The sequence below is a fragment of the Tachyglossus aculeatus genome, chromosome 6 (genome assembly GCF_015852505.1).
Source record: "Tachyglossus aculeatus isolate mTacAcu1 chromosome 6, mTacAcu1.pri, whole genome shotgun sequence".
Classification (NCBI taxonomy): Eukaryota; Metazoa; Chordata; class Mammalia; order Monotremata; family Tachyglossidae; genus Tachyglossus; species Tachyglossus aculeatus.
Genome location: NC_052071.1, coordinates 18,343,223 through 18,356,936, shown reverse-complemented (window position 1 = coordinate 18,356,936; position 13,714 = coordinate 18,343,223). Strand labels below are relative to the sequence as shown.

At 42.1% G+C, this 13,714-nt stretch overlaps 1 long non-coding RNA gene across 1 annotated transcript in view; it reads right to left on the bottom strand.

The window, feature by feature from the left end:
• Window positions 1-13,487, bottom strand: part of LOC119929474 — a 231,473-nt gene extending 217,986 nt beyond the window's left edge. The window contains exon 1 of the long non-coding RNA XR_005451559.1: window positions 13,386-13,487. This is a non-coding gene — a long non-coding RNA (uncharacterized LOC119929474). The remainder of the gene's footprint in view (window positions 1-13,385) is intronic.
• Between the last annotated feature and the right edge of the window lie 227 nt (window positions 13,488-13,714).

Below are 13,714 nucleotides of genomic sequence, written 5' to 3'. Positions count from 1 at the left end.
GTGCCTCAGTGACCTCATCTGTAAAATAGGGATGAAGATTGTGAGCCCCCCGGGGGGCAACCTGATCACCTTGTATCCTCCCCAGTGCTTAGAACAGTGCTTTGCATGTAATAAGCGCTTAACAAATGCCATCATTATTATTATTACTTGGGGCTCATAGTCTTAATCTCCATTTTACATTAGAGGGAACTGAGGCACAGAGCAGTTAAGTGAATTCTTCCACCTCTTCTCTCCCATTAGACTAAATGCTCCTAAATAGGCAGGGACTGCACCTTTTATTCTATTCATTATATACTTCCAAATGCCTAGTAGACTTCTGTGTATGTAGTAGTTCTTCCATACATGCTATTATATGAATGAACCCACCCCATCTCACCATGCCTTCCTTACACTCACCTGAAACCATCTACTCAGTCAATTGTAATTACTGAGTGCTTACTGTGTGTATTGAACTTATACAGATGAATCAATGCTTTATCATAGTAGGAGAGGTTTTGTACACAAATGAAGATTAGAGCTGATTTTAGATTATTAGATTATTATTGTTAGAAGATTATTAGACCCAGAATGGAAGGATCTAAGCCGAAGCGTCGGACGAAGTCAATTCAGCTGTGCTGGGCAGCAGTGGAATGGGAAAGAGTCAAAGGCATATTAATTAAGTGATCAAAATGTTGATTAAAGACAAGCGGCAGAGACTCAAGTTTTTACTGAGCAGAAGGTGGCAGAGGTAAATCACTTCTATATCTTCATCAAGAAAACTCTACGTATACACATAGCAGAATGACTTTATGGTAGAAGATGGGACGCTTTGGAGAGGGTATGTCCATGGACTTTCAATGGGTCAGAAATGACTCGATGGCATTTGAAGATGTGTGTATTATATGCGTAAATATACATATACACACATATATACATGCACATATGGTCTAGATGGGTTTCTATAACTGGAACTAATCTCAAATCACGGGGCTGATCCTCCTTGTTGGTCAAGTGTTTCATTCCAGGAATCAGTTACAGTGACAAAAGAACAAGAGCAGAGTCAAATCATTTTAAACCTCAAAGATGATCTAAGACATGCTTCTACCACATGCTGGTAGCATTTGAAGGCTGAGTTTCTTCAAAGGAAAAGGTAGCACCAATTACCTTGAGAACTCTGTCCTAAATTTTACTTGACCTTTTAATACAGTTTTGAAAAACATCTAGTATTTTGGTTTTGCTTAAGTGTTTAAGGTGATTCTACTCAAAATTATGCTTGTTGTTTAAACAGCAGAACATCGTTAACTAGGTTTAGTTTGTGGTCCATGTTGGTTCTTAAGTCCTTTTCACTCAACCCTATTTATATTTCTGTTGTAATAATACTAATTGTGATATTTTAGCACTATGTGCCAAGCACTGCGTGGAAACAAATCAGTAAGGTCAGGCATGGTCCCTGTCTTATAAAGGGCTCACAGTCTAAATTGGAGGGGAAATCCCCATGTTACAGATGAGGAAACTGAGGCCCAGAGAAGTTGTGACTTGTCCTAGGTCACCCAGCAGGTAGAACTCTTGGAACTTAGAACGCAAGTCCTTTGACTCCCAGGCCTGTCTTCCCTCAATTACGCCCTACTGCTTTCTTTTTGTGTTTCATCCTCCTTCTTTCCAAACAAACCAGTCCTTTCTGTACTAAATTCCCTTTGGTTGTCTCTGACCATTCCGCCAAATCCAACAAAGGTCAGTTGAACTCTAAACAGATCCTTTTTAACACCCTCCATAAGCTTTATGATTCAACCCCATGCTACTCCATTATCGAGAAATCTTAAACAGTTCAGATCCCAAGATTGACCTCTGTCCAATGCTACACGCTAAATCATCACCCCTGGTTGATTAAGTCAAAAGAACAAGGAAAAGATAGGTGCTTGGAATCTGTCAAGGGTCCCTCATTCAGTTAATTTTAGTTCTTAATTTGTGTTAACATAAAATGCAATTATCTGATAAGGTGCTAGGGTGTCCCTAAAGCATATGTTTCTCCTTGAGAGGAGAAAAAAGAACAACAAACTAAAAAATGCCCCACAAAACGCTAGCCTACAGGAAACATATTTTCTGTCATCAGGATGTGGAAATAGAAAACCTATCCATGATGAGTTCTGATCCTTCTCTTTTCAACGTGGGATTTGTACAGTATTTTTATTTTTCCAATGCACATTTGACATTACTTTATCTCATTCTATCCTTAAGATGCCCCTGTGAGGTAGGGAGAGACAATTAATCTCTTTGCTTTACTGATGTGGAAGTTTTGCCACAGGGGGGTAAAGTAACTGTGCTGGGGTTAACAGCAGGCCGGAGGCAGAGCTTGAATTAGAGCACAGCTTCTCAAACTTCCAGGTCTGTGCTCTTTTCAATACGCAAGACTTTTTACTTGGTGTTAGTGATGCTTGATTTGGCAGCACATATCCAAAAATGGAATTCAGTGATTAGTGTAAGGAATTTGGAGTTCAACCAATTTCACCGAAATGAATATTTTTCACTATACGTTCTGGATGGTGCAATCAGGCAGGAGTCTACTGGTGGAAAAAAAAACCATTCAGACAAATGCATTGCAGAATTGGTTGCTGCGTATTACAATGTGTGCCTTTCTTAACGTGGAGTTCTGCAAGAACGTAGCTGCTGCAATATAATAATAATAATAATAATGGCATTTGTTAAGCACTTACTATGTGCAAAGCACTGTTCTAAGCACTGGGGAGGGGAAACAAGGTAATGAGGTTGTCCCATGTGGGGCTCACAGTCTTAATCCCCATTTTACAGATGAGGTAACTGAGGCTCAGAGAAGTTAAGTGACTTACCCAAGGTCACACAGCAGACATGTGGCGGAGCCAGGATTCGAACCTATGATCTCTGACTCCAAAGCCCGTGCTCTTTCCACTGAGCCACAAATGTACGAGTGCTGTGTAATGATGATCCTAGTTAAATATAACCTGCAAGACTGACAATGTACTCAAGAAGCAGGATGACTTAGTAGAAAGAGCACAGGCCGGAGAGTCAGAAAAGCTTCTAGATTGTAGGCTTGTGGTGGGCAGGAAATAAGTTTACTAACTCTGTTATACTGTACTCTCCCAAGCACTTAGCACAGTGATCTGCACACAGAACACACTCAACAAATACGACCGATGGACCTGGCCTTTAATCCCAATTCTGCCAATTGCCTTCTGTGCCACCTCAAATTTGTCATCTTTAAAATGGGGGTTCAGGGCCTCTTCTTTCACCTTCTTAAACCAGAAGCCCCATATGGGACAGGGACTGTGTGACCTGATTAAACTGTATTTATCCCAGCCCTTGGGTCAGTGCCTAACACATAGTAATAACTTAAAAATACCATAACAATAATCCAAAAATCAACATTGTGAAGACAAGGTTACTTTTCATTACAAGCTTTAGGAGGACAATGAGATTTATAATGCGTTGGATGGTCAAGGACTAAGAAATGTCGTGTAACTGAAAACCAATAGTGGGGTGAGGGTTAGAGTGATAATAGGTAGTTGCTATCACATCTCCATATGCACTGAGAAACATGGTGCCATATTTCATAAGAAAACCAGTTCCTGTAGGGTGGCGATTCCTGTAATGTAGTCTGTAGGACATGTCCAGTTGGTTGACCCTGCCTTCCAAAAATGTGGTAAATTGAAAGGAGATTGGGAAAAGAGGTGAAGGTAAGGCTCAGCTGGATGGGGAAAAAGGCTACCAGGGATCAGCACTGCTCCAATATGCTCCCACTTCTTGACTCATGCCAACCTCAGGAACTCTGGATCGGCAGCCCAACAATGTGTCCTACTACAACATCCCACAGATCGGTTCGCATTCCTAAATGATTCTTGTTAACAACAGTCCTTAGCTTGTGAGAAATGTAGTTTCCAGAAGACTCTCTATTTCCGCTCTGTCCCCTTACCTTGGCTCTACCTCCTCTAGAACCCTGAACATCACAACTAGGTCTTCAGTCCACGTTTCCCCATTCCTCAACATCCTCCAGCGATTGCCCGTCCACCTCTGCATCAAACAGAACCTCTTCACCATTTGCTTTAAAGCAATGAATCAATCAATGGTGTTTATTGAGTGCTTACTATGTGCAAAGCATTGTACTAAGTACTTGAAGCGCTCAATCACCTTGCCCTCTCCAACTCACCTCCCTGCTCTCCTATTACAATCCAGCCTGCACACTTCATTCCTCTAACACGAACCTACTCACTGTACCTCTACCTCCTCTATCTCAGCGCCGACCTCCCACTGACATCCTACCCCTGGCCTGGAATGCACTCCATCTTCACATCCGACAGATAATTTCTCTCTTCACCTTCAAAGCCTTATTGAAGGCACACTTTCTCCAATGGGCCTTTCCTGACTAAGCCCTCATTTCCTCTTTTCTCACTCCTTTCTGTGTTGTCCTGATTCATACCCTTTATTCATCCCTCCCTCTGTAATTTATGCAGTTGTATTAATATCTGTCTCTCCATTCAGATTGTGAGCTTGTGTCCAGAGAATGTGTCAACCAATTCTGTTGCATTGTACTTTTCCGAGCACTTAGTATAGTGCTCTACACACAGTAAGTGCTCAATCAGTATGACTAACAACACAAGTTCACATGACAGATTTGTTGGCTCCTCCTCCCCTCACTTTCCAAATGAATGTAAAGTGTTTCACTTCTCATGGGGAAGCTGAAAAAATGAAAAAAAAATAAACCTGGTTTAACAACTTAGCGTAAAAATGTCCCAAGACCGAAATATAATAATTGCTTCCTTAAGTCTCAAACACTGTCCTAAGATGATCAGATCAGCTATGCAGCTTACAGTTTAAGGGGAAGGGAGAACTGGTACTTCATCCTCATTTTACCGTCAAGGATCCTGAGGTACTCTTAAGTGAAGTGACTTGCCCAAGGTCAGGCAGAAGGTAGGTGGTAGAGCTGGGATTAGAACCGGGTCCTCTGATTCTGAGGCATGTTCTTTCCTCTAGGCCATGCTATCAACATATATTTAGAATATTTGGTATGGACCTGCACTCAGATGAGGACATTAAAAGATTTTAAGTAAGAAAAATAGGTTTGTTTGTTTCTACCAAAGACTTCAACTCTCCTGGCTTTTTAAAGTCTACAGTTCCTGTTTACCAATATTAAATGAGAGTTGAAGTTGCCATACTTCCTTTCAACTAACCTTAATATTCCCAATGTCCCTAGTCCAAGTTGTTTGCAGTGAGACCCATTATGCATAGGGGCATGAAGGATGGTTTTATTCTTAAGCAGGGTTTTTTTCTGCTTGAACCAAATGATAGAGTATTTTTTTTTTTTTTTGCTTTTAAAGGAGTAAAGACAATATCGACAACGGCGGGGTTTAAATCAAGACACTAGCAGAAATTTAAAATGGCTGGTATGCAAGTACATGTGATAGCTGAACCCCATATGCATATTAGGACTTTGTGTGGGTGACAGGAAGATTGAAGCCACTGGAAGCCTTCAGCCATGAAGGAGCTGTACATGGTAAACACTGGAATCGTGATCTTTCATCCATGACCGAATGGCTTGTTACTCTGTACAAAGGACAATAAACTGTCTCATAAGCAAAATGAGTAATTTTCCCTGACACCTTGCTGCGTGTTTAACAATTGGTGAGACGGCTGCTTGTCAAGCGGATCATTTGTAAATATAATAAGGCTCTTAAAAGAAACCTTCAAGTCAGCAAAGCAGGGGTAGGTTGTTCCCGACTCTGCCCGAAGTTTTGGAAATTCAATTGGCTGCAGAAATTGACCATCACCAAGTCTGACGAGTTTTCTTTTGCAGATTACATTCACTCTGCTGTACTTTAAGACAGAGGGATACTATTGAAAGTTGGTCACATTTTCCGTCATACGCAACTGCAGAAACCTCAGTGGGAAGAAATTTCCCATTTCTTTTCCATTTATGGTATTTACTAATAGAGCTTTGCGGAAAATCAATATCCAAGGGGAGGTCCTAACCTCCGTACTCTGCAGATTTTTAAATGACTCCTCAGCCACTGACACAACCAATCCTCATTGGCAAGGAAATGATATTCCAAACAATTAGTTTATTTAGATTATTTTCCCTAAAGTAATAAGGATTCTTGTAATAATACAATTTTGGAGAAAAATAAATACCAAGTGGCGTCCATAATGTCTGCACTCTGCGGGTTTTTAAAATGACTCCTCAGCCAATGACACAATCCTCACTGTCATGGAAATATCCCAAACAATTAATTTATTTAGATGATTTTCCCAAAAGTAATAGGATTCTTGTAATCATGCAGTTTTGAAGGCAGAAAACATATTAGCCAGCTTGTTCCCAAACACATAGCTTAATGCTACTCTTGGCTAAGATGTCACGAATAAATGTTTGCCAGAAAAAGTTCCAATGCTCCAGCCATCAGTTTAAGAGAATGGCACTGGAGCACAATCAGGGAACGCTCTAAGAGAAAGTTTAAACCTCCATTGGATCGAGTAAATTTATTTCAAACTGTCTCCAGGGACACTGTGGAGTTCTTTCCAAAGCTCACTGTTTTGGTTGAGAAATATTTATAGCACAATAATTTGCCGGGGTGACAATTATGCCCCAAAATAACGACCCTAGAAGAGTCCACCGGAGACCGCTTATCGGTGGTCCGGTGGGCCACTGGGAACACAATGTGCCAGCTGCAGAATGAGAGCAGGACACAGCCTGCATGAGTCCAGGATGGAGAATCTGCTTATTTCTGTAAGCGCTTAGTACAGTGCTCTGCCCACAATAAGTGCTCAATAAATACGATTGAATGACTGCATGGAACTGCTGAAGTAGAAGATTGCGCACATCAGCATCAAAACAGATGTCTTTGCAGAAACGTGTTCCCACATAACGGTCATCAAAGGAGGCAGACAGATCGGGGAGGAGGAATCTCCTTTGAAAAAGTGACAAATCATTTTCGTGCCTCAGTTCCCTCAGTGAGAATTAAGACTGCTAGCCCTATATAGGAAATTAACTGTGTCCAAGCTAATCGATCCCAGAGCTTAGTACACTGCCTGGCACTTCTTAGGTGTTTAACAAATACCATTGAAAAAGCATGTGCCTATCAGATGATGCTGGTATGGCACAACCTAGCATGTAACAATATTGATAAAAATTAATAATTGTGGTATTTGTTAAGTGTCTACTTATGTGCTTAGGGAAGCAGCGTGGCTTAGTAGGAAAGAGCATGGGCTTTGGAGTCAGAGGTCATGGGTTCAAATCCAAGATCCACCAATCGTCAGCTGTGTGACTTTGGGCAAGTCACTTAACATCTCTGTGCCTCAGTTCCCTCATCTGTAAAATGGGGATGAAGAATGTAAGCCCCCGTGGGACAACCTGATCACCTTGTAACCTCCCCTGCGCTTAGAACAGTGCTTTGCACATAGTAAGTGCTTAATAAACACTATTATTATTATTATTATTATTATGTCTCGAGCACTGTTTTAAGTGCTGAGGTAGATATAAGTTAATCAGGTTGGACACAGTTCTTGTCCTACATGGGGCGCACAGTCTAAGTAGGAGGGCGAGAACAAGTATTGAATCCCCATTTCTATGGATAAGCAAATGAAGGTCCAGAAAAGTGAAGTGATATGCCCAAGGTCAATGAGCAGGCAACTGGAAGAGTCTGGATTAGAACCCAGGACCTCTGTCTCCCAAGACCAGGCTAGAAGATCTGTACTGAGCCAGGATCCTGGTGTGTAGTGACTTTGGGAATGACTACCCAAAGGGACAGCTCTGTCATCTGAGCTGGTCAGTGGCAACCGAGACCCAATTTTGAAACATGACTTGCGATTACACCAGTTTTTTTCTTGCCTTTAACTAGTCCACTTGCTAGATTTGGTGGGGAAAAATACCATTTATCTCCCATCTGCAGTGGCTGGGAATCATTTTTATTTTATTAACACCATGGTTCTTCAAACTTGCTACTTTACCCATAAACTGAGGTACTGAGAGACAAATGGTGCATTGGAAAACTGACTATTTTAGTAAGTCCACTCCTACAACAACAAAATCTGCAACCTAAAGAGTTACCTGTGACAGTCATCCATTTTCAAATAAAAAAAAGGCCAAGTTTTAATAAAATGAGGTGTCCCACATTTGTCCTGATTTGAAATATTATTTTGAAATTTAATTACCTGAAACGGTAATTGTACATGTGGAACATCACCACATGAATGTCCACCCAGGACAAACATGGCTTCTTATCAGGTAATAATAATAACAATAATAACAATAACTGTGGTATTTGGTAAATGCTTACTTTGTGCCAGGCCCTATACTAAGCACTGGGGTGGATACATGAAAATTGGGTTAGGCCCAATCATGTCCCACTTGGGGCTCACAATCTTTATCTCCATTTTATAGATGAGGAAACTGAGGCACAGAGAAGTAAAGTGACTTGATGATGATTTTTGTGAAGTGCTTACTATGTGCCAAGCATTGTTCTAAGTGCTGGGGTAATAATAATAATAATAATGATAAAAATAATAATAATTTTGGTATTTGTTAAGCGCTAAGTGCAAAGCACTGTTCTAAGCTCTGGGGAGGATACAAAGTGATCAGGTTGTCCCATGTGGGGCTCACAATCTTAATCCCCATTTTACAGATGAGGTAACGGGCACAGAGAAGTTAAGTGACTTGCCCAAAGTCACACAGCTGACAAGCGGCAGAGCTGGGATTTGAACCCATGACCTCTGACTCCCAAGCTCATGCTCTTTCCACTGCGCCATGCTGCTTTGTGACACGACACTGTGACTTGCCCAAGGTCACACAGCTGGCAAGAGGCGGGGCCAGAATTAGAACACATAACCTTCTTAGTCTGAGGCCTGTGCTCTATGCGCTATGGCAAGCTAGATCTTTGAAGCTCTACCCCTCTCCCATTTTCCCCATCATGGTAGGCAGTATCACTTATTCCTAGTCACTGAGCCAGCCTTTCTTTACCTCTCTCCTGCCTCTCCCCTCCAACCCCCTCCATTTTCGACACACAGTCTGTTGCCAAATCCCACTCGGATTCACTCTGCAACATATCACACATCTCGCCTTTCCCCTGGGCCCAAAGCCTAGTATGACGGCGTGAATGCTTCTGGATACTTAGCCTGAGTTGGAGCCCACGACTAAAGTCCATTAAAGAATCATAGTCCGGAGAGAAAAAAAAAAGAAACCATTCAGTCATTCATTCAGTCATATTTATTGAGCGCTTACTGTGTGCAGAGCACTGGACTAAGCGCTTGGGAAGTCCAAGTTGGCAACATATAGAGACCAGTTATTGATGTGGGGACGCAGCCTCCCTGTTAGGCAGCATCCAACTGTACAGATTTCCCCATACACAAGGAAGCCCGCTTACATCCATCTGTCAATCCTCTCGCCTCACTACTTTAGCCTCTTTCCTTTCATGGTCTGAGAGATTTAGTCACCACTCAGAGCCTGTGAGGAGACCACTGAGGGAGTGTGACCTAATGGATAGAGCAAGAGGCCCTGGTGTGCAGAGCACTGTACTAAGCGCTTGGGAAGTCCAAGTTGGCAACATATAGAGACCAGTTATTGATGTGGGGACGCAGCCTCCCTGTTAGGCAGCATTCAACTGTACAGATTTCCCCATACACGAGGAAGCCCGCTTACATCCATCTGTCAATCCTCTCTCCTCACTGCTTTAGCCTGGTTCCTTTCATGGTCTGAGAGATTTAGTCATCACTCAGAGCCTGTGAGGAGGCTATTGAGGGAGTGTGACCTAATGGATAGAGCAAGAGGCCCTGGGGTAAGAAGGACCTAGATTGTAATCCCATTCTAACCTCTTCTTTGCTGTATGACCTTCGGCAAGTCACTTAACTTCTCTACACTTCAGTTCCCTCATCTGGGAAATCTGGAAAAGCGGGGAAAATAAATCCCCTGCAACGACTTCACAGGATCTGGGAAAATTAGGAATTCTGAACACAGTGGTTCACCTTCCAATTCAGCCAGAAACACCAAATGCAGGGAGCTATTTGCTAGGAAGGTCACAGAGCTGGTTTCAAACAGTAAGTGAGGTAAGGGTGAAGGACTTCCCAAAGCTGGCATCTACCCAGCTCTTTTCAGACATTGCAATCACGAGGACTGGTAGAGCAGCAATTTGAAAGCTGGTCCTCTGACTCCTGGGCCCAGGCTCTTTCCACTGGGCCAGGCTGCTTCTCTTGTCTGTAGAAGCAGCGTGGCTTAGTGGCAAGAGCCCGGGCTTGGGAGTCCCAGGTCACAGGTTCGAATCCTGACTCTGTCACTTGTCAGCTGTGTGACTTTGGGCAAGTCACAACTTCTCTGGGCCTCAGTTCCCTCATCTGTAAAATGGGGGTTAAGATTGTGAGCCCCACGTGGGACAACCTGATCACCTTGTATGCCCCCAGCGCTTAGAACAATGCTTGCACATAGTAAGTGCTTAACAAATATCATCATCATTCTTCTTATTATTATTATGAGGGCACATGTGCCAAACTAGCTCTCTTCCTCCCTTCAAAGCCCTACTGAGAGCTCTCCTCCTCCAGGAGGCCTTCCCAGACTGAGCCCCCTTTTTCCTCTCCTCCTCCCCATCACCCCCCGGCCATACCTGCTTCCCCTCCCCAGAACACTTGTATATATTTGTACAAATTTATTACTCTATTTTACTTGTACATATTTACTACTCTATTTTATTAACGATATGCATATAGCTATAATTCTATTTATTCTAACGGTTTTGACACTTGTTTACATGTTTTGTTTTGTTGTCTGTCTCCCCCTTCTAGACTGTGAGCCCATTGTTGGGTACGGACCATCTCTGTATGTTGCTGACTTGTACTTCCCAAGCGCTTAGTACAGTGCTCTGCACACAGTAAGCGCTCAATAAATACGACTGAATGAATAAATGAATGAATGAATCAGAAATGTCGACACCCGTGACTTCTAACACCAATGGATGCCATGGATGAGTTCTGTCTCAGAGATGCTTAAGTCCTTCACACTGGAGCTGTTCCTTAAAGGAAATCATTCCCTCCAAGTGGCCAACTCCACTTGGCATATATGCTGAAATTATGGCAATGGTTTCTCTTTGAGATTGTGAGTGGGGGCATCTTTACCTCAAATAACAACTGCTTATATTGCAACATGAATCATTTTGGGTTAGGATCATTTTTCATTGCAGCTACTAAAAGCAAAAGAGAACATCCCTCATAGCCGTTTACTTGAATCCACACAAAAATCTATGAGCGCTAAAATGTGCGGCTGAAATCTAAGTACAGTACTAAGAAATCGAGTAGCCTACAACAGTGGCTGCTTTGTCAGGGGTTTAAGCCACTGTGTGAATGCCATAAACATCTAGGTAAATGACTATGCCTTCAAAAGGTTTGGGTTTACCAGCTTCCATCACAACATGCATCACATAAACACTTATAATTCTTCTTACAAGAATGCAACAAAACTTTCTAAATTCAAACACTCCCCTCCTCACCCTCCTGGAAAGGTGTGGGCAATTCAGAGGCGGCAGAGATCTCATGTCCAACGGCCATGCACCTTGTGGCCTCTTGAAACGTGCTTCCAGCAATGTCAAGAGTGACCCCGGTCTTCTTCCATGTTACCAGGAAAACTAGAACTGCAAGCCCCTCATCTCACAGAAAAGAGTGTGTGTGATACAGGGGAGAGGGGAGATTTAAAATCACGCAACATCACACCGGAACACCCACCACCCAGCCCATCTCCAAACAACCTACCACACGAAAACCATAGCTACACGGCCCTCCCGTTCTGGAATGATATTAATAATAATAATGATGGTACTTGTTAAGCGCTTATTATGTGCCAAGTACTGTTCTGAGCAATGGGGCAGATTCAAGATAATCAAGTTGGACACAATCCCTGTTCCACATAGGGCTCACACTCTTAATTTCCATTTTACAGATGAGGTAACTGAGGCACAGAGAAGTCAAGTAACTTTCCCAAGGTCACAGAGCAGACATGTGGAGGATCTGGGATTAGAACCATTGAACTTCCAGGCCCACGTTCCTTCCACGACAGGCCCATGTTCCTTCCACGAAGCCATGATGCTTCCCCTTATCAAGTGGGATTCAGAAGTCTTCTCAGTTTACAGAACTTTGAAAAGAGAGCAGTGGCAGCTGACACCATATCAGTGACTGTCTATCCTACCCTATCCTCCCCCGCTCCCACATTTCTTCCTCCTTCCTGTTATCCTCTCCCGCTGCCCCATCAAGCCCCCCACCGAAGAAAGTACCATACGCATAATAAATATGCAGTGGGAAATACTTCAATGTACGCTTGCCTCATTGATAAAATGAGATGAAAATAACAATGCCAATTATGAGGGACAGTAGTATGAGTTTTTGAATCACTTGGGTTCTTCAGAAGACAGAGGCTTAATTATCAGGGAAATGAGTTGTAACCTCTTGGTCAACAAGGAACTCAAGTATAACTCCCAAAGATACAACCAGCTATAGGGTGAAAGTTAAAGCAAATACTGACATTAAAAAGCAGTGAAAATTCAATGTGTATTTACAGTTTACAAAAATATTGGCTATAGAACAATTTGGCACCACCCGCTTTAGCGTGAGATTCAGTTGAAAGAAATCCTTCTTGCTACCATGGATGAGGCATTTCTTACTGTATTCTTTTCTTTCTAGAAAAGCTCATCACACATTGCAATGAAAAAGTGTTCGGGAAAATGCGCTTTCATATGTATATTTTTCACTGAGTTTAAGTTTATGATCTGACGCTTCATGCCCAAGGTATGTCCCAATCGGTAATATCAATCATCTGTTGTCTCAATGCAACTCAACAGGACACCATATTCCAAAGACCTGTCAGCCCAAGTATTTCAAAACTATGATTGATCAATACAAAAATTAAAGGACAGCATGATAGATGGAGCAGAAGCTCACTAACCAGGGCTCCGAGGACCAGGTCGAAGGAGACATTGTGCGTTTTGAAACCAGTATTATGGCAGAAGACAAGTTTGGTTTTCGTGTGGTTTTTTTTTTTAAAGCGTTTCTACAAAATATTAATCGGACTCCTCATTTCCATAGTAAAGGATCAGACAACCTCCGGGAAGACTCCTTTGGATAAGGAAGATGATTCATTTGGCCAGTCCTATTACCATTCGCTGTAGATCAGTGACATCAATAATGGTTACACAAGGCTACTCCAATGGGGGAAAAGGAAAAAAAAATCAAGTCTGTTTGCTTCATTTCAGAACGGAAGACAGAATCCTTGGAATTGAGATGTCACACATGAGCACATTTCGTGTTCGGCAAATAATTTCTGAATGTCACTGATCCTAGATCTTTTTTTTAAAAAGCTCCTTCCTCTTACTTTGACAGATGTGTTATGCTGCATTTCATTACTTTTTTCTCCTTACCTCGTTCTTCTTTTGTTTTAGAATAAATGATGAGGCTCTCGGTGAAGATTAAGCACTGGTAGCAGTAACGCAATGGCCCAAACACGTTTTTAATTGGAACCTCAAATCCTGTGGAAAAAATAAGAAATTAAATCATTAATAATCCGAGTCTCTCAGAAGGCACCATGTAAATGTACTTTGTTTTAGGAAGCTTTTACTCTCTTTTTTCCCCTCTCAGATTTCGGTAGGTATAATTACAAATCACAAAATCCATTAGTCAGATCACTTTAAAGTAAAACAATACCATTCCCAGTTCTTCACGTTCTAAGATTTGAGAGGAGCAACCTAAA